At 44.3% G+C, this 27033-nt stretch overlaps 1 protein-coding gene and 1 long non-coding RNA gene across 3 annotated transcripts in view; one reads left to right on the forward strand and one right to left on the reverse strand.

Annotated features, from left to right (window-relative positions):
• LOC140693996 (trafficking protein particle complex subunit 9-like) overlaps positions 1-11003 on the reverse strand; it is a 60219-nt gene extending 49216 nt beyond the window's left edge. Inside the window, exons 1-3 of one of the 2 annotated variants that reach the window (XR_012069714.1) lie at positions 10735-11003; positions 6550-6679; positions 6107-6312 (exon numbers count right to left, since the gene is read on the reverse strand). The gene's annotated coding sequence lies outside the window, so the exon portion shown is untranslated. Of the gene's footprint in view, positions 1-4551; positions 6313-6549; positions 6680-10734 lie in introns of those variants that run through there. The other variant, XM_072957504.1, reaches the window with a different exon arrangement.
• The window catches only part of LOC140694009 (uncharacterized), a 331154-nt gene that overhangs the window by 167199 nt on the left and 136922 nt on the right, over positions 1-27033 (forward strand). The window lies entirely within an intron of this gene.

Consider the following 27033-nt stretch of genomic DNA (forward strand, 5'->3'; position numbering starts at 1 on the left):
AATTCAAGGACACTTTCTCAGAAAAAATATAAACTATTTCACACGTGTGCAATTTGGCTAATATTTTTGTGGCTTGTGGACAGCAAGAACTTGGTGTTCTAGTCCAGAACCAAGGTTTCATGCAAAGAAATGTATACATTCATATCCAAAGGAAACCAGAGCTGCTCAAAAACAGTTTGCAGTTAGAATTGAAAGGAACTTTGATAAAGACAATCTCTCTCTCTTCTTTCTTTTCTGGCATCATATAATTTTAGAAGTATTTGCGAGACTAAGAGATGGCTACAGCCCGTGATTATGCACTGGAGTTTTTGAGGCTGAGGAAGCCCAGATTACATGCACTGTGTAAATGCAATCACACCAACACACTGATAGGTGCCGTGGTGGCGGAGCTGATGTTCCAAAGCAGGCAGCCTTATACTGTAAGAGAACACTAAATAGAAAGGAAGAAATGCAATGTCCTGTACTCAATTTCATTTGCTATATGGGCCATTAACTGATAGTATATCTTGACTACTGAAACCCAAAAATAAATTGTCATGTCGATTTTCTTCATCTGATCGTTTTATGCTAAATTTGGATATTAAACCCTCACTCCATAAGTAAAGCTCAGGCTTATGCTGCAGCACAGCTACAGCCCGTGGAATAAAGCCAATCAAGGGAGAACTGGAGAGTTTCCCTTCAGAAGCTGCTAAGTGTGGTTTTGCACCTGTAGGTCATTTGCAACCACGTCATCGACCTAGGAGTAAGACCTAACCTAACATCTGTGGGGAGAAAAGCACTGCGGTGCTTCCGAACCAACAGAGAACACTGAGCTTTGTGAAACAGTCCTGAGGCACTTAAATCATACTTTTTCTGAAAGGCTCCAAAACTGACCCACTTCACCATTCCAGGTTCAACAGGGAGGTACCGGAATTAATAGAGAGTACATGCTCTTGAAGTCTGACAAGGCCATGCTTGAATTCGGCTACAGCACTTACTAGCCACTAAATGGACAAATTTCTGAACCCTTCTGAGAAGGCTTCCCCATCCGCAAAAGGGGGCTGCCACCGCCCACCTGGGAGGCATGGATGTGAATGCAACATGCAAGTAGGGCGGCCGACTGGTACCTGACACGGGGCCTGGCTAGTTGCCCTCCGCTGCCCTTCTCCCCCTTTGAACTTACACTGTTCCCCCGGTAAGGATCAAGCCCCCGGTAGAGACTGCCCGTATCTTCTGTGTATCCCCGGATACATGCTTTACCCTTACGAGGTCAGAAAAACAACTGCCTCCTCCCAAGACACTATCAATGTTCTTAAGGGTCTGGGTATTTTTTACTCTATTTTGCAGGGAGAGTATTCGAGAACTTTCCAAGCACCATTCTCCAGGATGGCTCCCCTCACAGCGCCCATCCCTTCTCACCTCAGATACTTTGTATGATTGCCTTCTGTTCATGGGAAAGCAAGTCCGGTAGGGTGGGACTCCATAGGCCTCCCTCCCTCCCTCACAGGTGAGTGTGACTACCTTGTCCCCACTCCAAATCCAGCTTCTAAGAAGTCTACCCTCCCGGACCCTGCAGCCTCTGCACCTTCCCAAGACACACACATAGCCACGACCCTCCCTTCAGATTTCTTCCTGGCTGGCCCTGCCCACCGCCCGGCCCCCTAAGGATAAACGCCATTAGTCGAAAAATCGCAAATGCCGCTGACTGACACAGCAAAGCTGCATGGTCTGGGCTTTCCTCCAAACCAGGCACAGCCCTGCCCCCCACAGCCTAATTCTGCACCTCTCGAGATGATCTAATTCACATGCAAGGCTGTGAACACCAGCTAAGAATGACGACTCCCAAAGTGTGTCTCTAGTCCGGCTCCTTCACCTGAGCCCCAGTCTCATAGACACCAGTGTCTCTTTGAAGTCCTAACTTGGATGACAAATGGCACCTTAAAAATGCCTCATGTCCACCATTTACTCTGGAATTCGATTCCTGGCATGTACCTCCCAGACTCCACATTTTAGTAACAGCCCCAGTACCCATCTATGTGATTGAGGTCACATTCAATTTCCCCTGTTCCCTCCCCCCGGCCCTGCCCTGGAATCTGTCATGTAATTTCCTTCACTAAGCCCATCTCAAGTCTAGTTCTGCAGGGACCATGGCCGGAACCCCACAAGCTCACAGCATGGTGCAGTGAGTCACAGTCCTCCGTAGGTTACTCCCTGGAGGGGGAGGCATCTCCTGGCACGGGTCACCTCAGAAGGCACTGGATTCTCATAAAGGAGGCCCAGGAGAAGTTCTCACGTGGTCTGAGCTTTGAAGGGCCCGAGGTCCGGGGGAGCTCCTAATTAGCAGACACATTTGCCAGTGAGCAGGTGAGGATGCAGGAACTTAGGCAAGACTGTTCTCACTCCGACCCCTGGGCTCTCGGGAGCCACGGGAAGTGCCTGTGTCCAGGGTAGTACAGCCCGGCCATCACAGATACCAGTCTGCATTTGCCAACCTGGAGAGCATAGACTCCATCTACTTGCGACACTTACTTCTGTTCTGTTCCCCACCCAGAATGTGATGGACTCATTCAGATATTCTGTCCTGACCCAAGCGAGACAAATTCAGTGAAAAATGAAGTGTCCACATTTGGACCAGAGCATGAAAGGAGCAACAATGTCTCATGGTCAGCATGATGGCGGTGGCCAAACCCTTCCACCAGGTGAGAAGAACCATGGTGGGGGTGAGTATCCAAGGTCCTAGGTCGGCCAAAGCATCTTCCTTCACGGTTGACTGGGGTGTTGGAGACTGACTACCACAAACTAACAAAGCCGTCAGTGGTGGACGTCAGCTGCAACAGACACGGATTCAGCTCTTTACTGCCAACATGGGTTAAAAGTAAAGGCCACAGCAGGGAGGTCTGCACGGCTGCTGAAGCAAACCACAGATCCAGCTGTGAATGCCCACTGGCTGGAGCAGAGAGGAAGCTACGGCCCTTTTTGCAGTCCCTGTGTCCAAAAGATCCAGGTGAGCCAGGTACTTAGGAGAAGGCCATGTTGTCCTGATACTCAGAAAAGCCAGCCTCATAAAGGGAACAAAAGAGTGGCATGGATTTTAGACCCACTTCTGCCCCTTTATGAAGGCAAAGTAAGGTAAATGGCACTGGGAAGTTGAATGCAAAGGAAAAAAAATACTGACTGCTTCCTCCAACAGCGTCCCCTGCAGCTGTTCCATCCCGAGCCTGCCACTTCCTCATCAGTGACCACCGGCCAGGAAGCGCCGTCACGCACGTCACAGCGACAGCCAGGAACCGCGTGCCGAGCACGTTTGTGTAAAAGCAGGAATCAAGCAAGGTGCTGCAGACTTTGACTTTCCAAGTTTAAATTCTCCATGAAAAGAATCCCTCAGCAGCCGCCTTAATCAATTCACAACTCACTTCTTCAAAACAATCAAACAAGTTTAATAAGGGCGCATTTGTCACCAAATATAAGGAGGACCAAACATGTCCCTCAAAGCAAGGATTTTAACAGGTATCAAACACCAGTGGGTGATGTGCTAACAAAGCAAATATTCCAAAAAATTAGAAATTAAAAAGATGACTAGGATAATACACGGATCAAGGCATCTGTTAAGTTTTTGCTTTTTAAAGCGATGGAGACAGCACGGAGGGCGATCTGGCTATTCCCAATGCAGGGTGTGCACAGCCCACATTTTCAGAAGCAACAACATGCTCACTGGGCAGTACAAGAGAAAAATGAACGAAGAAAAAGGAGAAGAGGAACAAGGGATAATTAAAAACACACAAGAAGAAAAATGATTTTTACAGCATGTACATGAATTTACGAGAGTGTGTGAGGCCAGGGACGCGGGGACGTTGAGACCCACCCTCACCTCCTGCTCCAGGGGAGGCAGGGGCCTGAGGGGAGCAGCGCTGCCGGGGGACCCCAGTGTGGTCAGTGCCCCTAACCAAAACTCCACCTACATGCATCTAGGCAGCTTTTGAGCTACAAATTGTGGTCACATTTCAGGCTCACTTCCACCACGAGTAGCAGGAGAGAATTAGGCTCTTCTCCTGAACCAAAGCATTGCTTTATAAATTAATGACTGTGGAATAGAAAAAGCAACAATGGAATAAAATGACTGGAATAGAATGTGCTTGACCCGAGCTCACTGGTCGCGTTAACTCATTGACATTAAGATGCTGGCTGAGCCCTTATGGTACCGGAACAGAAAGACCCACAAGGAGGGAGGTTTAATGCGCTGCTGTATTTGATGCCTGGAGCCATGCGTGGTACACGAGGTTCTGGGTAAACAATGGTGACAGTGTCTTCCACTATGGGCTAAGCACATATCCAGGTACTCCGCCAAATCCCAAGGGCAGACTTCAAAAGTCAAAATCAAGCTGACATTCTCTGGTGTGTTTTTAGACTCAGAGCGAAGCAGTTGCTGAGCAAAAATGTCACCAGTGCCTCCTATGACAAAAGAGGAGGCACTGGCCTGGGGGTTGGGGAAGGGCTCCGGGCTTCGACTGCTCACCCACCAGTCTGTCCAGGGGGAGAAGTTGGTCCCTGCTTATGTTGCACCGATGCACCTACCTTGACTGACGCCTTGGGACTCAGCAGGTGGTGACAGGTGAGGTGAACGGAGCCAGCCTTGGTGTACCATGGTGCTGGCAGCTATGCTCTCAGCAGTGCCCAGGTTCCTAAACCTGACACCTCATCTCCAAGGAGAAGAAGGGGAGTGCGGGCATGTAGATCACAGGACCCTGTGAGGACAAGCACAGATCATGGACACGAAATGACTTGCCCCTTCCTTAAGCCATAGAGGTATTTTCGGGAGGAACAGAAAATTCATCCAGAGCCCAATAGGCACCTCACGCAGGTGGGACTCGGGTCCCCTCTGCCTATCACTCACAGGGCTGGTCTCGACATTCTTTTTATCAATTATCTGGCATCTTCTCCTCCAACTTACCAACAACCAGAAAGTAGAATCTGATCTTAGTTAAGTTCAAGAATCACAGAGCACCGCCTCCACAGCGGGCCTGGCAGCATGTACCAGGTCCTCCGACCGTCACCTGTGGGACCGCCATGAGCGATTTCCAGACTCAAGGACCGAGGCCGTAGGCTGGGGGGACACAGCTTCGCTCACTCTCCCCAACAAAGGGGGACCACCTCTCGGCAAAGGCATCTCACCCTCTTCTGCATGAGGGACAGCACGATAGATACACGGGGAAACAGAGCAGAAGGTGGGAAGCCCAGAAGAGCTCGTCTACACTTCCAAGGCAAAGTGGGGCCGTTGACTTAATCACAGTGACAAAGTGAGAATGAGCATTTCTCTGTTCTCTACCATACTCCGTGATACGCCTTTCCCTGCATTAGGAGTTAATTCGGAAGTCCCTGGCAGTGTTTCTGATATCCAAACCTGGCATGGTGGCTGTCGGGCAGGAAGAGAGGGCCTGAGCCTAACAGGTGCTGGGCCTGGGGGGCAGGAGACACTGGCTCCAGCCCCAGCTCAACCAGCGCCTCGTTCTGCCTCTCGGGATTCAGCATCTCATCTATAAACAAAGGGTTGACACTGTCTCAGGACAGGCTTCCCAACAAAAATGAAATGAGAGCCATGTAAAGAAAGTTTCCTAGTTGCCACATTTAAAACGGTAAACAAAGAAACAAACCAACAAACAAAAAACAAATACTAGAAACAGATTTTAAGAACAGATCTTACTTAATCTACTGTATTTAAAATAGTAACATTTTGACATGTAATCAATATAGGAAGTAACATGATAGTTAATATTCTTTTACTAGACAAGCCTCAGCGTCTGATGTGCATTTGACCTACAGCACATCTGAACACAGACCAGCCTCCTCCCCAGTGCTCCTAGCATCAGTGACTGTGGCTACTCTATTGGACAGCAACTCCAGGGGTCCCACCAGTGGTCCTGGCTGAAAAGCGGGAGTAAGTGTCCACACTAACCCTAAAAGGATCTCTCTGAAACAAAGGCAGATTCACTTTTAAATGTCTGTAAACCGGCGGGTTTCACCTCCCTCCACCTTAGCTACAACACAGTCCTCTTCCTTGCTGATCCCTTTCTGGATGTAGGGAAGAAACCCGGAACACAGCCAGGGTGGACTGGTCTCCAGGGAAACTTACCTGCTGTCTGTCTTCAGTCCCATGACGTCCTCCTTCTCAAACGGGATGCAGAGGAGTGTGATCTTGTCCCCAGTCTTGTCGGGGGCCCCATCCAGCTACTTGGACTTGGGCAAGATGAGGAGTGACTCTGTGAAGTCCTCGATCCTCTTCTCCACCACCCTGCAGTCCTCGTAGATTGAAGGCCACGTTGGTGAGCGACTGCTCGGCTACCTCCCCATGCAACACAAAGACAAAGAGCTGAGAGTCATTAAGCGTGGTGTCATTCAGCTCCTCTGCACGTGGAGCTTCTCGAAGCCCTTGGCCGAGAGGCAGTCAGTAATGGTGACAAGGCCCACGACCTTTCAGTGGGTCTGGAAGTCGCTCCACCCATTCTCGGGCTCATAGTGGTGCCTGTAGTGGATACAGAGTGCCCACTGGGAGCCGAACGGGCTGGTCTGGCTCACCGAGGAGATTCGCTTATAGATGCAAAAGAAATTCTCCTCTGAGATGATCCCCACGGGTTGGACCACCACGGGAAGAGTCTCATAGTCCTCAGCACACTGCACGTAGTCAGGGATGCTGATGTTGCAGGCCCTGCCGAGAGGGGAGAGGAGATCGAGGTACATACTGTGCTGTGGGCTGTGGGCCCATCTGGATTGCGGTGACCTGGTGTGTACCAGTCACAAGGCAAGGGAAGCCAAAGCAAATCCGGGGGTACAGTTTGTCCTCAGAGTCTGCACATGGCTACCGTAGCTCGGATCACATTACCCAGCTTTTGGTCCAGGCTTCCTGCCCTGCAGTGTAGGGTCATTTCTTGTTTTCTGTTTCCAAGCACCTAGCAAGGCCCTGATGGAAAATCACTGCTCAAAAATGCTGAATAAATAAATGAACAAAGGAACTGCTTTCCCCAACCCCCTTCAGCAGAATATAAAGAAATATAAAGATCAAAAGATCTGGATTTCTATCCAATTTATTTGAACTCCTAAGCTGCAGAATAATGGATAAGAAAACTCTCCTTGGGGAGGAAGGTACAGTTCAGTGATAGAGCACAAGCTTAACATGTACGAGATCCTGGGGTCAAAGCCCAGAACCTCATTTTAAAAAATTAAACAAATAAATAAACCTAATTATCCTTCTCAAAAAATATTTTTAATTAAAAATTCAAAAAACACCTTTAATTGACACATCATTGTAAACTTGAATAAACTTCAATTAAAAAAAAACTCCTTGACTTACAAGAATATATCTGGATTACACAAGTTTGCAAATGTAAAATGCCTAGGGTACCACCTTCATAAAAAGGAGGGACTGTACAAATTTACTATCGCTCCTTTATGAGCTATATTTCCTTTTGGGGGGATTATAACCTCTCAGAGTTAATTTTCTCAGATTAAAAAACAAACATTACCTGATTCTCAGTACTGCTGAAGAATCAGATAACCCTAAGAAAGCATCTGACCCACAGAGGCTACTCAATAAATGTTTGTTGAATGAATGAATAAACAAACAAAGTGAATGCTGCTCCCTGCCACAGACCATCATAATGGTAATACCTGGAAATCCCAGGCCCACGTTCCACCCGACTCTACACTAACCCTGTGTGTTTCTCGAAGCCCCAGTTTAATCGTGAATAGAAATGAGGGCAATAACACAAACCTCAAATTGTTACTGAGTCAGTAATGAATTGTACCCCAACATTGCAAGATGGAACCATTAAGGAAAACTGGGCAAAGTGTCCAAAGGCCCTTTTCATATAATCTCTTAGAATCACATGGGAATCTACATTACATCTCAAATAAAAAGTATAATTTTTTAAAGAGGTTATTGAGGTTAAGTGAGCTCACTGTCTCAAAAAATGAACACACAGTACAAATAGGACAATGCCCAGCCCATGAGATACACTCGGTTAACATTCCCACTGAACCCACTGGTCCCTTCAACCTCAGAGCACAAGGACGGGTCCTCGTGGCAATAGGCCACTGCACCTGAAGCTAAGAAAGCTAATGGTGCCCACTACCAAGAGCCCCTGTCACCACCCTTGTTCTAATTTTCTATTTGTAATTTTTTTTATTAAATAGAAACTCCCAATTGCATAGCCTTCACCTGACCAGATATCATGATTGCAGCCCTTCAAAACCTGACCACAGAGAACATGATGGCAGCCCTTCTTGGTGAAACAATAAAATGAAAAGCCATTTCCACAAGATCTCTGTGTAAATCTACTAGGGAACTTCATCCTGGACTGAGGAAGAGGACTGTGGAGGAGGGGGCAATCTCAGGCACGGAGAACTATGGGCCACCTGTCCCACGATGGACTTTAGACTCAACCCTCACCCTCCAGGAACTTCAAAATACACACCGACAGAGTGCTATGGACAAGATTATTTTTTTTAAACAAATCCCTGAATCCCTAGCAGGTCTTTTTTCTACCAAGACACAAATGGCTTATGTGTATAATGTTTCACAAAAGCCCTAAAAAATTATCACCCCAACTTGACACATCAAGAAACAGAGGTAGAGAACTTTATCTCATTGTACAAGATTAGAAAGAGGCCATGTCAGACACCGTATTTAAATCGAAGCCCCTGCTCCAGTGCTCAAACTAGAAAGTGTGACATACTGCCCCTTTCCTGCCCTCTCCCTGCAATAAATCTCTGCAGAGTCTTTTCTGTGCCACCTGGAATCACAATCACATCAATTTTCCACAAAGAGCTATGTCACCCCTTGGAGGAATTATCAAAATCTAAAGGGTTGGTTTGAGAGAAGAGATTTGCATTTTCTGTTTCTCAAAGGAAACATGTCTTTAAAAGAAACTGAAAAGCACTTATCTAGTCTAAGCCCTCATTGTGCAGAGAAAGAAACGGAGGCTCAGAAGAGATGAGGAAAGGGCCTTATTAACAAATATAGCCTCATTGCAGCACCAAGCCAGCACTGGGCACTTCTGGAGGAGGATCTGGGAGGCCCAGGAGAATGAGTGTTAGAAATAGGAAAGAGAAGAAGCATACAAGGTCCTGTCTCTACACCACCATACCATGAAATTCCACCAAATTACCCAGTATGGGTGCACCATATATTAAGGTGGGCTAAACAGGTTATAGAAACCTGGAATTCTCAACCATAGTGGAAATTCCAACATTTACTGTGCTTTTTCCCCAGTTCAAGCATCAACTCAGTGGACGCTCTGTACCAGGGACTACATGAGGCCTGGAGTTCTCCCAAATACAGATCTCTATTACCACGTGTGCAAACCACATAAAGGCCACCAGAAGAAAAGTGCCCACAGATAAGATGGAATTACTGAAACTGAAAACTGTCAACCAGCATATATTACTAGCAAAAGCGGTGCTGCTAGAAATAGACTCATGGACATAGAAAGCAAACTGTGGTTAGCAGGCAGGAAAGGGAGGATTAATGGATACACATTAATAAATATAAAATAAATGACAAGGACCTACTATATTGCACAGGGAACTATATTCAATTTCTTGTAATGAGTTTCACTAAAAACACTCTAAAGCAAATGTATATACATATGCATATGTTTATAACTGAATCTCTGCTGTACATCTGAAACTAACATTGTAAATTGACTACACTTCAAAAAAAATAATTTTATATAATAAGTAAAAATAAAAGCAACGCCATTAAGAAAAAATAAAAGAACACTCTAATCCCCTTAGCTGTAGGTGGTGGAGAATTCTGGTTGCAAGCACCAACTCCACTGGATCATTCCAGCACTGGCTGTCACTCTTTCTGACCCTCAACGAGACACTTGGCTTCACTGAGGTTACTTTTCTTTTCTGTGAAGGCTACAGTTGCAACTAACAATGTATAGAATCTCATCATTCACAAGCCCAACAAATAGCGAGGACTTCCCATGGGCCAGGCTCTGGACAAATGAAAAGATAGGGTCCCAGATATATTCATGGGTAGAAGAATTTTATTCCATAAAGACATTAATTCTTCCTGTTTTCATAGGCAGATTCATTGCAATTCTGATTAGAATTCCTACCAGATTTTTCATGGAATATAACAAGTTAGTTTATGGTCAGGAATAGCCAAGAAACTTCTTTAGAAACACCACTGGGGAGGGGTGGATAGGTCATTCATGTCCACTGGTCTTTCTGAAGTGATGAAAACGTTCTGGAATAATAATGGTTGCACAACTGTGAATATGCTAAAAGCTGCTGAATTGTACCATTTAAATGGATGGACTTCATGGTGTGTGAACTATATCACAATAACGCTGTTATATGAAAAAATATTTCCTGACAATTATTTTTCTGTTTATACCACTAGTCTGCCTCACAATTTAAGAAAAACAAAAAACCAAAACAAAACAAACTGTGCCAGGAGCTCTTTAGGACTGCAATGTCCCTGGGTCTCTAATGCCTCTGGTGGTGCTGTTCCTGTTAAAACACACTAGCTGGGTTGGGCTAGTTAGAGACTGTAACTATCTTTTTAAGATCTACGGTCTCACGTTTCACCCTGGGAGAGGGAAGGAAGGAGGATGTCACAGCCTCATGCCTTCAGCTCATTTTTAAATGAACCAAGCCTTGCTTTCAACACTGTAAACCCTCGCAATATAAAAACACGTGACATCAACAAGCACCGCCATCATAACACCTGAAAGTGTTCAAGGTAGTTACCTGGGGCAGAAACACTAAGGGAAGAGACCGAAGCTCGCTCAGCACTGACACTCCCTTTTCCGGACTCCAACTGGAGAAGCTGGGCGTTACAGCCTGAGGCTCTCAGCCCAGGGAGCAGCGCCCACGCCGCTGATCTGGTCCTCGGAGAGCGGGAAAGGGAAAGCAGAGGCGGTGGAAACGCTGTCTGCAGGCCCGCTCGAAGGCCAGCCCAAGCCCCAGCCCCAGCCGCCCGCTCCCGTCCAGGTCCGCAGACCCCGCCCGCCCGGGACACAGCCCGCCCAGGGGCGGGGACGGGCCGGCGGCCGAGGAGAGGCAGCCCGGGAGGAGAGTTCTCGCGGGTGGGAGAGGGGAAGGGGACGCCAGCCGCGGACTGAGGGGATCCCGGCTGGGTGAGAGGTGGCAGGCGCACACCTGGACCTGGACAGGTGTGACCGAGGCACCGGGGCAGGTGGCGCCGGCAAAGTGGTCTGGCCTGAGCAATTCAGCTGAACACAGGCTAACTGGCGCCCTGGGGGGCTGTGACAGGCGGACCGCCCTCCCGCAGCCTCCTGACCCCTTTCCCGGGCCCCCCCAACTTGCAGTTCCACAGCAAGAGTCCCCGGCCCAGGCAGGAGACAAAGGCCTTCCGGGCGACACAGCTGAGAAGCCTTTGGGCAGATCCCTGGCTTGGAGATGGAGCTTCCAACCAGCAGACCAGATAGCACCGACTGCGCATGCGCAGGAGGACCAGCAATCTGCTCTTGGTTCTGTGAGAGAAGGTTGGACAGCGAGGGAGGGAGAAGATGAGAGCGGGTGGAGAGGAGGGTAACAGTGGGGGGAGACAGATGGACAGGAGGAGCAGAGAGAAGGGAGGACTCTGGAGAGGGGAGGGTCATAGCGGAGATGGAGAGAAAATGATTTACCTCTGCGGCACCCCGAAGGAGGCAGCAAACCTGCCTCTGTACCCTTCTGTAACCCTTCAAGACCCGCAGCTGAAGTTTTACCTCCCTGATCCAGCCCTCCATCCGATGCTTCTGCAGAACAGCTACGGGTATCACTCCCGTTGCCCCCACGGGGAGCTAGGTTTCCTGTTGCTCTGGGAACCAAGCACCCCCAGGTGTTGTCACTCAGAACTACCTTGGGAAGAGTACATATTCCCCTTTTACACGCTGGGAAACAGGCAGGCACGATCTCTGCCTTAGCTCCACTGTCCCCGGTGTTGGGCTGGCGGGGAGCAGGGTGGTACAAGATCAGAGCCCCAGACGGAGCAGACTGCCTGAGTGTTGGTGCAGAGTCCCCATCCCTCCTGGATAAACCACACCCCACACTAGTGGAAACATCAAGGGCTCACAGTAGTTCCCTGGGTGTGGGAGAGCTGTCCTCATGTGAAGGAAAAGTCCAGCTGGACTAACAAGCTAAGTCACAAATCTAAGTGTGATAAGTGTCAGTTTACTGATCTAAATTCTGCTGGGTTAACTCGTAAATCTGAAGTTTATTGTCAGTTTATTGGGCTTACAACCTAACTCGTAAATCCAAGCTCAACAAGTGTCAGTAACTTGATCTATTACAAATTGATAAGCTCCAGTGTACTGATTCCTTGCTTTTTGTTGTTTGAGCCTTATTGGCTAATACCCCCTTACTTGTAATTAAGCCTTTAAAACCTCATGTGCAAGTCTTGGAGGTGCTCAGAACTTCGGAGCAGAAGCCCCTCTGAGCCCGCCGGCATAATAATTCTGAGTACTCCAACACTCCGATTCGTGCTTGTTTCTTGGCTGGCTTGTTTCCATAACACTCAGCTCCAGTGCCCAGCTTTCAAGGTAGATAGGAGTGTTACCATGTCCAAATTCATTCTCCTCAGTGCAGAACAGGCCAGTAAGTTGGGAGACCAGAGGTTGGGGCATGGAACAGCAAGTTTCTGTAGACTTAGACGGCAAACTAATGTCCTGGAAAACCATCTCCCCAAGTCACAATTCAGGATCCTTTCCTACGTGCTTGGTTGTTACAAACTTCTTAGTGTAGGAATCCCTTCTTGTTAGAATCCTTTGTTCTTGCAGCTATCTGCCTGGGTCAGATACCTGTCAACCTCCAACAAAACAAACTTTATTTTCTCTTCTGCAATTTGTTATCTTTTAATGAATGAAAAAGTGTTAAATATCCTTAAAGGTCAGAGCCTTCAGAATAGGCTCTCCTGTATATTTCAGGCTCTAGGCAACATTGTTTTAGAAGCAAAATGAAGCCTAGGAGACAGAGCATAGGGTTAAACTCAAAGGAACAGATCTAATATGGGGTCAGATTTGTTCTGTTTTATTACCCGGGCAGAAGACACTTGAGGATTTAAATCACTTTAAGTTAAAAATAAGTAAAAGTTTAAAGGAATTTACACACATAGGTGGGAATGTGCAAAGCATACCTGGAAAAGCACCCAAAGGATAGTAAACAGTGGCATCTCCAGAGAGGGCTGAAAGAACAGAGGATGAGGGAAAACTTCTTTCACTTGTGTATTTTTGTGCTCTATTTGAGTTTTTTTTTTTAACCATTTGCTTGTATTTCTTTTTCAGTTAAAAAAATGTGTAATGGAGCAAAGGAGTAACTAGCTTAGCAAATACAGTAGCCATGGAATCACTGAGTCATCCCTTTTGATTTAAGCCAGAAAGCATTTATTGACTCTCTCCAATGTGCTCATTCCTGTTTTAAGACTTCTTTTATTATTATTATTATTATTATTATTATTATTATTATTACTATTACTATTACTATTATTACTTTTATTTTATGAAATAATAACATGGTATACCTCACCCCTGCCCATGGCTGGTGGAAAACCAACTGGGTTTTTATTGAGTTGTTTTCCAAGGAGTAGAGATGTGTTATAAACAGAACACATCTTCAGGGCAAAACAGGCAGAGTGCTTTTCCAGCAGGCCAGATAGCTATGAAGGGTTTTCAACAGAGGCGCCCAGAAGCTGAGAGAGAAAGCCTCCAGGACACTACAAAAAGCTGCCAAAACTGCCTTCTCCATGGCACTACTGAACTAGGAAAGAACAAATCTGTTTCCATATTTGATCTGTTCCTTTGATTTTAACAAAGACAAGTTAATATACTCTGGTCTTTTCATGGGTTATGATGTCACAGAGGAGATGGACAGGTCAACAAGGAATCACTCTGCCGTGATCACGGAGCCGGGGAAAGGGATGGGCTGCAAGATGTATGATGCAGCCGCAACTGTGCCCATACTTCTAGGCAGGTATCCAAAGTCGCCTCGACAAGGTGTCAAACACTTGGGCCCACGTCCTCATCAACAGACATGTATTAAAGAGAAATGGAAACATATAAAAGGCCAATACCCTTGCTGAGTACACCGTCCAAAGTGCAAAGTCTCAGTTTGACAACTGGCCATCTCTGTTCCCTGGGATTTATTCTTGGAGAACCTTAAAAACCACTCCTCTCTCCTCAAGAAGTCCTGCATATTTGTCCTATCTTTGGCTCAGGGATGGAGCACGTTCAAGTGAACTTTAATGTCTGCACAGATTTGACTGTCTTTCTCCGGGTTCACTTGTCCATTCCAAAGAGGCCTGAGCTAAGTCCATCCTCCGTAAGATCTATTCCCTCCAGTGACAGATCATTGAGCCAGCAATTAAAAGCCAATTGAACAAGACTGTCCTCAGCTAAAAAGTTCACCCACCCTTCACTGTTTTCTTAATCTCTTCTCCTGGCTAATTGCAAAAGACTAACACCTCCCTCCACCAAGCTAACCAACTATGTCATTTTGTCTCCCCAAAGAGAAAGTAAGGTCCATAAAAGAGGAGACAACTGCATAGTCACCTCTGAATTCCTAGCATATAGTAATGTCAATAAATAGAACTATGATTATTGCTACTTTCCTTTAAAACCTTTCTGGTTATTTGAATAAGACCTTGGAAGAGAGGTGTTTGCTGTCCAGTATCTTGATCCACAAGACTCTGGAGGCCTTTTTCGGAATGGCTGTTCACTGATTCATTCAAAACACAACTTATCAGTCAAGGAGAAGCTGTGAATTTCTGCCAGGAGTTTGTGGTCACTCTCATGCCAGAACAGCTTTAACCTATATCCTTACTTTGGATTTGTTATTTTTCCCCTCTTCCAGCAAAAGTGACTTTCCTTACTTTCTTGCCTTGAGGAATTTTTTTTTCCAATTTCACCCTTTAGTAAAGCAAGATTCTCGGGATGGGCTTGGCCCATAATATGATCACCCATCCAACTCCTAGTGTGAGAGGCCTGGGGCTCACCCCCTGCCCTCCTGTCAAGGCAACTGAAAATCAGTTTAGGAGCCAACCAGCACCCCAGGGCTTCTAAGGCTCATGTATCTCCGAGAATCCCTGCTTTCTCGTTTGTCTTGGCTTATGAAAATTTCCAATCACTTTCTTGACAATTAGTTGTGCAGCTTGAAAGATGAGGAAGGAAGGTTTTATTTCTTAATCAGCATTTTAAGGAACTTGTGTAATGAAGGTTTCCACGAGTTTCTAGAACCCTCCATTGCTGAGACAGAAAACACACTAGACATTTTCTAAATTTAGCTCTCATATGCATTTTTTCTTTGCTTTTGTTTTCTTAACTGTTAACAGACATTTTTTAATTAAAAAAAAATAAGGCCCCAAATAGGATAGAACATTGAAGGGGCAAACAAAATTAAAGGGCAAAGACAGAAAAATGATAACTACTCTACAAAGTTAATAAAATACATACACTATGTATCAGAACAGCAATTCTCAGTAACAGCTAATTGAAACATGACGATGAGGTAAAATTTCTCTCCTGTCAGGACATGGCCAACAGAAAATACAATTAAACCAACAAACTAATATCTTAATTCTGGCGAGGTACAGAAGCCTACAACCTAAATGTGTCTTCTTCTGGAAAAGAGGGAGACTCATCAGCTCTTTTCTGTGGAACCTGAGCCAACGGGGAGGACGGTGAAGTGAGCTCTGTAAGTACCCAATTAGCAACGTGATTGATGAATAAATAGACGTGAGCTTTGATGACAGAGGTGATACTAATATTCATTTCTCCTGTAAAGTATGATTTCATGTTCAGTGATCAATACTTCGGCGTCCTCACGTGTTGAGATTATAGGAAAATGCACAGCCTGGGCCCAGACTTCCTCTTTCAGCTCGTGACAATGCACTTAGATGTCTCAAGGTCACCTCCAACTCCACCTGCAAAGAGCTGACTTCATGGTGCTCCTCCCATAGCCGTCCCGCCCAGGGCACCTGGTCGGGGGGTAAGATCTCCCTGCCTCTCCCAACTCAGTCCCATCACTCACAGATGTGAATGGACTCCTCCTTCAGGGCCCAGATATCCTCAGTCACCAAGTCCCACCAACCTCACCTGACCTACCTGGTACTCACTGGCACTCACTCAGCACTGACACTGTGCTGGAGACCACGCTGCATACTGTGCACACGTCATCTCACTGGATCTCCACAACAGTCCTGGGAATTGGGTACATCACTGCTTCAATTGATTAGATAAATTGTTTCACTTCCTTGAGTGCATCATCCAAAGTGACACGGCGACTGAGCCACAAGCCTGGGCCTGAAAACCACTTGAAAATTGAACACTGCTACACATCGCAGCCACTCTACTATGACTCATCACATCATCTCCTGCCGAGCCTTCTAAATGTTTCCAAGCATTCTACGAGACAAAAGTGAACTACGAGAGCACCCCACTCCCCTACTTAAAATCTGTCAATGACGGTCAACTGCCCTTAGGAGAAAGCCCCACCTGGCCTGAGCACAGCCCAACGGCTCAGCATCCGCGTTCCCTGCGCGGCCGCGCCGCCTCACCCACCACGCAGCTCTACCCGTACCGTGTCCAGGACAGGGATGCTGACTCCGTACAACCAAGGACTTGTCTCACTCGAACAATGAACACCTTCTTCAGTGTTCATCTTCTTCATTGCTGACACTCAGAAAAATGTTTTCTTAGGATGAATCAATATCTTTTTCCTTACAACTTCCTATCATTGATAATGAGCCCCCACCAAAAGAGAGAAGACCTAATTCTCAGTCTCCTTATCAGTAAAGTGAGAATAACAGGGAAATATGTGAGGTTTTAAGAGAAATAATATTCATGTGAGGCTGAGGGACAATTCCATCATACAGTAAGCACTCAATATGTGTTTACTTAATATTAATAAGAATATATTGCATTCTAGCAACTTTCAATCAATGTTTTATGAATTTGTCCAACCGACTACTGATAAACTGTTGGACGAGCCCCTTTGAGCAGATCAGCACAAGGGTACTAGGAGAGGTAAGCGCGGAATCCAGTTACAGCTGCAGCCACCCAGCAGTACGGGGCAGGGACAGTTTGCTCAAACTCTTACATGTTGCTTGAGCATTTAGTTGTCGTTATTGAATAAAGACAGGTGTTCTTTAGTCAAAGCTCCTGAAACATAAATCTTCAAAGTTTGATGCAAATTGTTTCAAGTACAACATTCTCACTAGAAATTATTTGAAAACTTTAGTCTTAGCTCCTCTGCACATCAAAAGGGAATGTTCTTAATGTATCTGACTAAATACAACGAAAGGGTTGTTTAAAAGAAATTAAGAAGAAGCCATCCTGAATAAGCTCTCAGTATCATCTGCAAAAAGCCCCACCCAAGGGTCTCATTTCTCACTTCCACATAGGGGTTCAGGTAGCTTAACTTGGGTCTTGGTTTCTTATAACACGGTGCAGGGAATAGTTGTGGATAGATATATGTAGCAAGTATATAGCTAGGGTATTTGCTGTAAAGGGATTCCAGAAATAAGAAGATTGATAATATAGTCCCACCCATAAGAAACTCAGCCTTTCCATTTACAACAGCATTAAAAACAAAATGAGAGCTTCATTTAACAAAAATTTACAAGATACGTACATTGAAATATTTGAAGTATTACCAAAATAAATTTTAAAAGATCTACATATATGGGAGACATCCCAATTTCATGGAATCATAGACAATATTATTAAAAATGTTAAGACTCCTCAAAGTGATCTACATATTCAGTGGAATTCCTATCAAAATTCCAGCTGACTTCTTTGTAAAAATTGAAAAACTGATCCCAAAATTCATATGGACGTTCAAGGGGCAAAGGGCAGCCAAAACAACCATGAAAATGAAGAGTAAGTCGGAGGACTCACTTTAAAGGGTAATAAAATGCTATAGTACTAAGTCAGTATGGTACTGGCATAAGTTTGGATAAATAAATCTATGAGACACAATAAAAACCCAAGGGGAAAAAACTTACATTTACAGAGAGTTTTCCACAAGGGGGCCAACAACACTCCATTAAAGAATAGTCTATTCAACAAATGGTGCAGGGACAACTGGGTATCTGCAGGCAAAAGAATCAATCTGGAATCTGAACACCCATATTTTATATAACAAACAAAAACTAATTCAAAATAGATCACAGGCAGAAATGTAAAAGTTAAACCTATAAACTTTCTGAAAGAAGACACAGCATAAATATTTGTGGTCCTAGGATAGGCTTTGGTTTCCTAGATACAATACCAAGAGCACAAGTGATAGAAGAAAAAAGCAGGTAAACTGGACTTCATCAAACTTAAAACCCTTTTCTTATAAAGGACATCATCAAGAAAGTGAAATGACAGGGGAAATTGGTATCTCAAGTGATAGAGTGTGTGCTTAGCAAGAAAAATAAAATAAATCAATACATCTAATTATCACCCCTGTAAAGAAATTGTTTTAAAGTTTAAAAAAAATATAGTGAAAGGACAATGTGCAGAATAGAAGAAAAATTTTGCAAAGCATGTATCTAATAAGAGAGCAGCATCCAGGATATATAACAAATGCTTACAACTGAACAATACAAGAAAATAGACCCAAATTTTAAATTTACCACGAATTTAAATAGATATACAAATGGCCAAAAAGCATATGAAATGATGCTCAGCATCACTAGCCAAATCAAAATTAAAATGAGATCTCATTTTACACCCACTAGGATGGTTATAACCAAAACACGGACAATAACAAATGTCATTCAGGAGGCAGAGAAACCGCATTTGCGGCCAGAGGAAAGGGACAATGGTGCAGCTTCTTTGGAGAAGTCTGGTATTTCCTCAAAAGCTTAGAGTTATATGGCTCAGCAATTCCACTCCTACATATAGAGTCATCCATCAGTATCCTCGGGGGGTTGGTTTCAGGAACCCCACACCCTGGAAACCATAATCCAAGGATGTTCGAGTCCCTTTACAATCAGCCATCTGGATCCATGTAGTGGAAACTATAGGTATGGCGGGCCAAATGTACAGCCAACAGAATGAAAACAAATTCTCATAAAAAATTTCACATCAATATTCATAGCAGTATCATTCAGAGTAGCCAAAAGTTACTAACAATATCCATCCATCAATGAACGAATAAACAAAATTACCAAGAATAGGCCCACAAATTTTTGGTCATTGAATCTTTGCCAAAGGAGGTGAGAACATACAATGGAATAAAGGCAGCCTCTTCAGCAAATGGTGTAGGGAAAACTGAACAGCTGCATGTAAATCAATGAAGTTAGACTACTCCCTCACAGCATACACAAATATGAATTCAAAATGGATAAAGACTTAAACATGTAGACAAGAGACTATAAACCCCTTAGAAGAAAACATAGGCGAACATGTGACATATATCTCAGCAATGTTGTTCTAGAGCAGTCTACTCAAGCAATAGAAATACAAGCAAAAATATACAAGTGGAATCTAATTAAACTTACAAACTTTTTCACAGCTAAGGAAAGAGTAAGCAAAACAAAAAGACAACCAACCTATGGAATGGGAGAAAATAGTTGCAATAAATGAAACTGATAGGGGCTTAATTCCCAGAATATGTAAACAGCTTTTACACTTAATAAGAAAGAAAAACAAACAATTCAATTCAAAAATGGGCAGAAGTCCTAAAGAAACATTTCTCCAATGAAGACGTACAAATGGCCAGTAGGCACATGAAAAAATGTTCAATATCATTCTCAGAGAAATGCAAATCAAAACTGCAATCAAGTATCACCTCTAACCAGTCAGAATAGCCATCATTCAGAAGTTCACTGACAATAAATACTGGAGAGGCTGCGGAGAATTGTGAACACTCCTACACTGTGGTGGGAATGCAGTTTGGTGGAGCCATTGTGGAAAACTGTATAGAGGTTCCTCTAAAGGCAAAAACTTGGCCTCCCATATGAACCAGCAATCCCACTCCTGGGCATATATCTAGAAGGAACCCTAATTCAAAAAGACACCTACACCCCAATATTCACAGCAGCACTATTTACAATAGCAAGACATGGAAACAACCTAAATGTCCACTGACAGATGACTGGATAAAGAGGATGTAGCATATTTGTCCAATAGACTACTATTCAGACATAAAATAATAATAAAATAATGCCATTTGTAGCAACATCAATGGACATGGAGAATGTCATTCTAAGTGAAGTAAGCCAGAAAGAGAAAGAAAAATACCATATGAGATCTCTCATATGTGGAATCTTAAAAAAAAAAAAAAAGAAACAAAAAGATAAACTTATCTACAGAACAGAAACAAACACAGAGTCATAGAAACCAAACAATGGTTACCAGATGGGAGAGGGTGTGGGAAGGAATAAATTGGGAGTTCAAGATTTGCAGATACTGAGTATGTAAAGAATAAACAACAAGTTTATACTGTATAGCACAGGAGAATATATTTAATTTCTTATAGTAACGTATGATTAAAAAGAGTATGAAAATGAATACATGTATGTTCCTATTTAACTGAAGTGTTGTGCTGTACACAAGAAACTGACACAACATTATAAACTGACTAGACTTCAATGAAAATATATTTAAATAGACCAAAAACGAAAACAAAGAAAAAGGATACTATCAATCAAAAAGAATAAAGTACTGATTCAGGCTACAATATGGAAGAACCTCGAAACGTTATGCTAAAATAAGCCAGACACAAAAAGGCAAATAATGACCTTTAAGGTGAACTGTATCTAAGCGTTTATTGTACTACTCCTGTAAATTTTCCGGAGGTTTGAAATCTATCAATATCAAAATAAAATGTATTATACTTTAAAAACTTAAAACGCTTCCTCACAGGAGGGCTTTAATTATTAAATGCAGAAACGCACGTAAACCTCTTGGAACAACACTTTGCATGTCCACACACAATCACTGCTGTCACTGCCACTCAGAGGGTGGTGCCAGCGCTGATGAGAGCTGCCTCCACTCGCTCCCCTGCAGACAGTTGTGAGGGCTTGAGCTCTGACAGGCAGGGTGAGCGTGAACCTGGGTCAGACACAGCCACGTCCCAGACTCTGCGTTACCCAAATTTCTTATACAAACTGCAACATGTAATGTAAACACGCTAGAGGGATGTATCATACAACACAGGGAATACAGCAATGTTTTAGAGTAACCATAAATGGAGCATCTATTGCACACCTGAAACTACTATCATATTTTAACTCAGCTATAACTTTATAAAAAATTAAAAAATAATTTTAAAATGTTATCACTTTAATATTCAATTCGGTTTTTAAGTAACTACTAAACAGCTTAGAAAATATAAAAGCATTTAATTGTGCTGTTGGTTTACATATTTATTTACATTCAGACTCTTGCTTAAAGAGAATTTAAACAATTTTTTTAAACACAGCTTAACAACCAAAACAACAAAAAGGCAAAACTGAGAGTGAAGAGAAAATTGAGATTCAATAGTTAAATGAAACCTTGGGGAGATAAACTCATAAAAATGGATTCCATGAAGTCAGGGCAAATGTTAAAGGCCGACTAGGAATTCAGCTGTAAGATTCTTGGCAGCTAAAGTAAAAAGAAAAAGATGATGGGGCGGGAGGTAGAGCGTGTGCTTAGCGTGCAAGGGGTGCTGGATTTAAGCCCCAGGGCCTCCACTAACAGATAAATACATCTAATTAACTCCCCACCAAAACAGCCCCAAAGAAAAGAAAAAGAGAAATTTCTTTCCCAAAAAACCCTGATATTAAATTTGGTTTAAATACTTAAGAAAAGTAAAAAAGATAAGTGACACTGTGAAGAAAAAGCCCAGCTGGGCTAACAAGATAAGTCACAAATCTGTGTGATAAGTGTCGGTTTACTGATCTAAGTTTTGCTGAGCTACCTGGTAAACCTGAAGTTTAGTGTCAGTTTACTGGGTTAATAAGCTTACTGGTAAATCCAAGGTCAACAATTGTCAATAACGTGATCTTTTTCAAGTTGATAAGCTTCAGTGTACTGATTCCTTCCTTTTTGTTGTTTGAGCCTTATTGGCTAAGAGCACCATACTTGTAATTAACCCTATAAAACTTCATGTGCAGGTCTTGGAGGTGCTCAGAGCTTCAGAACAGAAGCCCCTCTGAGCCCGCCAGCGTAATAAATCTCATTACTCCCACCCTCTGAGTGGTGCCTGTTTCTTGGCTGGCCTGTTGTTTCCATAACAACACAAGCAATAATGCCCGTGAGATAAATCTGTGGTAGCTGCTGGCAGGTCCCCATGTCTCACGTGGGAAAATCTGAAACATCATTCTCACCACTCAGAGTCATCATAAGCCCACCCCACCCATCCTGCTGTTAAATGCAGGAGCACAGGCAGGGACTGGCCTTTGCTGTCTCTGTGTCAACACAGTGAGACAGGATGGAAGGGGGCAGAGCACAGCCATTTAAGTAAGGCCACAGCAATTAACACCAAAATGGTGAAGGATTCAACCCCCAATAGGCCTTGAGGCTCAGGATGAAGAGATTTAACTTCTAGCAGAGCTTGAGATTCAGTAAACACCCATTGTAATAGTAACATGGTGAATAACATGCCCCAGGCACCATGGCGGTCCAAAGGCTAGCCACAAAATGTCACAGGGTGGGAAAAGGCCAACTCCCTGGGAATCCCAGCCCCTTGCCCTAAGGCTGGTCCTTCTACTTATTAGCATATGAAACCACCAAGCTCAAGAAAACAAGCAACACAGCTCCACCTCGCGGTCACCACTCTCTCACCCTCTTCGGAGAAGACCCACACTCTGTCTGTGGAGTGTATGTACCTACTTTTAAACTGAGCATCAAACCCCCACACGTCGTGAAGTTTCTCTTGCATTTCAATGTATTTCTCTGAATAAATCTACCTTTAATCAACACTGGCTTGCTCTTGAAATTTTTACTGCACGAAGCCAAGGAACAAAATCCGATGGGGCACATCTCAGGGGCTCAACCAAAGCATGGGACACAGCCCTTCTCATGCCCCACTTTTTTTATTCTTGTATCAACAGGACTGGGCTGTGAAGGGAAGTCTGAAGCCCCAGCTAAGGGACAGAAGCAGCCTCCAGAGCTCCAACTGGCGGCCAGCCTCTCCCCCAACATGGGCCTTGGCGTCTGCCCGGTTCTCTGTGTTTCTTTGTTGTGCTGACTCCCCAGCCATACAGCGTACTCCTAGGCCTGTCCCCACAAAACCCTTCTCTCCAAAATACAAGCACATCATGTCAGAATCCTCTTGTTCAACCAGTAAATGTTCAGCCCATTTTTTTCCTCCCCAATAAAGTATCCAACTGTCCTCCCTCCCATCTCACCACTTCTTTCTTTGTGAGAAATCTGCACTCGCCAAACTCCATCCTGAACGAAGGTGCCTTGCTGGTTGGGACCGGCATGTTTCTTTCTCACACAGCCTGCGTCCTTTCACTTTCCCCTTGTTACCTTAAAAAAGCCTTTCCTGAGTCACCCACCCCTCTGATTCTAAACTTCACAAAGTGCTGAGTTTGCAGTCACTGTGTGCATACCTCCCAGGTTTTGAATAGGTTTCCTACGCAAGATCTTCATTAAGGAGCTGCATCAAGAAGTTTAAAGAGGTTATTCATACATCTGAGCGGAGGAGCCTGCAAAAAATTAAATGGCTTTGAAGAGAGAGTTAACCAGGGACAGAGAATTCGCAGGTCCTAGTCAAAAGTGTCATGAGGCAAAATGTTCCTCAAAGGCTCAGAGTGGCTCCTGGACACGGAATCGGCAGGGAGGAGGTGACAGGCATTGAGTGGGGTGAGTGATACAGGGCACACTCCCCCAGCTGGGGAAGAATAGGTTTTTTTCTAGTTTTCCAAACAATTTCTTACTACCTATTTCTCCTATTGTCACATACTATTTCCTACGAATTAAACATATCAATGTCAGTCATTTGGGCCACTTGGGAGAAGCTACACGATGCCATTCACAAGGCTGGGTATGACAGCCACACCAGTCTAGGTTGAAAGACCAGTGGGGGTATTTCCATGGTATAAAAGGGCATGCAGCAAACTCCGCAGCTTCAATGACCTCATCTCAAAGGTGGGGCCAATAAAACTACCAAGCAAAGTGCGTGGTGATTATGGCCGACATCTTTTTACTAGGAAATTGCCCGAGACAGCTGCCGCTTAATGAGGAATGAGTACGAACATTGAGGCCCTGTCTACCTGGCCACACGCGCCCTGCCTTCCTGCTTTGGTGCAGCAGCAGAGCTTGTTTAGCTGAGATGAACGCCCCCAGAGTAGCCCCGAAGGGAAAGTTCCCAGCTCTACACGGCGAGGCCTGTTCCTTCCTTTCTCAGAGCTGATCACAGTTTGCAGTCGTCTCTTTTTATGTTTATCCCTTTTGTAACTGCCTTTCCTCCAGAGATTTTCCTCAAGCAGCACAGGGCCAGGTGTGTCTTGCGGCCTGCCGGATATTCTGGGCTGAGAAACAGCCGATCCCACATCTGGCTTTGGTGCTGAACGGAGAGGGCAGAAGGCCCAGGGGACCATGCTGAACCGAGGCCCCTGAACCCAATATTATGGTCTGACTTTGGGCAAATTACACAGTCTTCTTTACCCTGAGATTCCTCATCTGTCCATGAAAATAACTGTCCATGGCACACAGATTTACAAGGATTAAAGTAAATCACCGAATTCACAACCTAGCCAAGGGGCTACCAGTGCATCCTCATCAGACAAATACAGCCTTTACGGCTCTGACACACGCCAAGCGTCGTGGCAGCACAAATTGTACACTGCTAAGTTCCAGTGTTTTAAGTGCTTCATGAGTGCTATAATACTCTTTAGAACATACAAAATTCCCAGGAAGAAACGGATATTATCATGCCCATTTCACAGATTCTCCAACAGGTTAAGAGAGTTTACATTCTAGTCCAAGGCCCAATGGTGAGGAAATGGCGATTTAAACCAGAATCTGGGCCCAGGCCTTCGCTCCATCTCTATCCCATCCACCTGACCACTTTCCTATGAATTCCACCTGTCCAATACCGAAGTTTGCAGCCGGCCAGCTCTTAAATGCAATGTGTGCCACCGTTTGTCAATGTTGGTTAATAACCATAAACACTTCTCAGAAAGCACTTCAGAAAGAAAAGTTGGACTCACGTCCCTGCCCACAAAGAAGAGGAACTCTGCCTTGCCTTCTCCTGTAACGTGCAGAAACCCTTCCCATTCACCACTGAATCCTTTTGTATGCCTCCTCCGTGTTTACGTTTGCACACGTCTTATTAAAGTAAAAGGTACCTGTAGTAATTCCATCTCGGTTCCTTTCCAAGTTTCCAGATTATCCATAATCAGTGTAATATCATAATTTCCTGTGAAAAAAATACTACAATGTGAATGAAAATACTGCAACCATGTCACTAAACAAAGAATGCTGAAACCAAGTCATCAGCGCTGCCGCCACCCCCCAGTGAAGACAGGCCTGCAGCCACTCACAACGGTGCCCTCTGAGCAGACTCAGAATAAGAAAAGACAGATTACTGGCCTTAGATATCTAGGTGCTTGTCTAAAGAATATATTCAGTGAGCCCAAATGTTTGCTTCCTCCCATATATTGAAAAGCACTAAATTCTTGAACTTGAGATAACTGGCTTTCTTTAGATAACAAGCAATGTTTTATTGTTCCAATTACCTGGTCTCTGTTGTAAAGCTCCTATATATTCTAGCTCTTCTCAACCTCTTCTGAGCAGTCCGTCAGAGTGATCTGAGTGGCTGTCATCCCGGCTAGAGTCCTCCCGCCAAATAAAACATAACTCTAAACTTTTAGGCTAAACATGTATTTCAGTCAACAGTTTTGACCACCATGAAGGGACCCAGAGCAGACTTCTCTCCACCTGGACTCTCCGAGTAACCGGAGCCTTGGTACCAGCAGTGGCCCTTTGTGCCCATCCGCCTCCTCGGGGAGTCCAGATGAATTTGTGTGAGTCTGTCCTGGTTCTCGGATCTCCCATATTGATTGATGGTCCTGAGTTTTATTTGGCAGTGTATCCAGGTACCTGGCCCCCCAGTTAAAAGAGTGGGGGGAATTACCCACCCAGTGGAGACATGCTGGGTGGGGCCTTGTTGAAAGGTAACAGGAAATACCCACCTTGAAGAGACGCCCGATGTGGAGCTGGTGGAAATATACATGGAAAATACTCACCCAGTGGAGATGTCCTGAGTGGGTCCAAGCTGAAAGACACTGGGGTCAGGACTGGGTGTTTAGGTAAGAGGCTGGTCTAATGCTTTCTTCAATTTGGTTACCTGCATTGAATTTTTCAGTATAAAAGTAAAAGTCTTATGAAGAACCTTTCAATTCCAAAAATGGGACCCTCTTCCTGGCTGATAACAGCTTTCTTGGGTGAGAAAGAAACTTGAAGGAGTGGTAGAGGCAAAGACATCATGTCACAGAGTTGTCCCTGTGGGAAATCTTACTAGCAATTTTATTATGACAACCTTGCCTTAGAATGGGGCATAGAACTTTCAAAAAAAAAAAGAAAAGGAATGAAAAGAAAAAGAAATGACAGATTGCCAGCCTCCAACTATTATCCCAGCCAGGTTTATATACGTAGAAAACTTATAACTTTAATTGGGAACTAGAAAAAAAAAACTCACTGTGAAAGTAACTAACCAGGCCTGATAAAAACATTTTTTGGAATTCTGAACTCATAAAAACAAAATCCCCTTTAGGGGGAACTTGGATTTCTCTTCCTGTGTCCTTGTAATATAAACGTTTTATATTTCTCTGGGTATTTTATGTGTGTGTATGTATGTATGTATGTGTTTCCTTTTTTTTAAAGGAAATCTTGGACTCTGCCATGCAAAAGGTACAAATATTGTGCACATATGGTGGCCATGCAAGTAAATTGGGATTCTCAACAATCCTTTGATTGTACCATTTTTCAGACATTTTGCCATCTTAACCTTTTATGCATCAGCCTGGACCACAAAGGCCTTTAGCTTCTGCAGAGTAAACTTTTGAATTTTATTTAGGCAACACCCCCACCCTCATGTGGAAAATCCTCTTCATCTTTTTGGTTT

Source organism: Vicugna pacos, unplaced genomic scaffold (assembly GCF_048564905.1).
Source record: "Vicugna pacos unplaced genomic scaffold, VicPac4 scaffold_20, whole genome shotgun sequence".
Lineage (NCBI taxonomy): Eukaryota > Metazoa > Chordata > Mammalia > Artiodactyla > Camelidae > Vicugna > Vicugna pacos.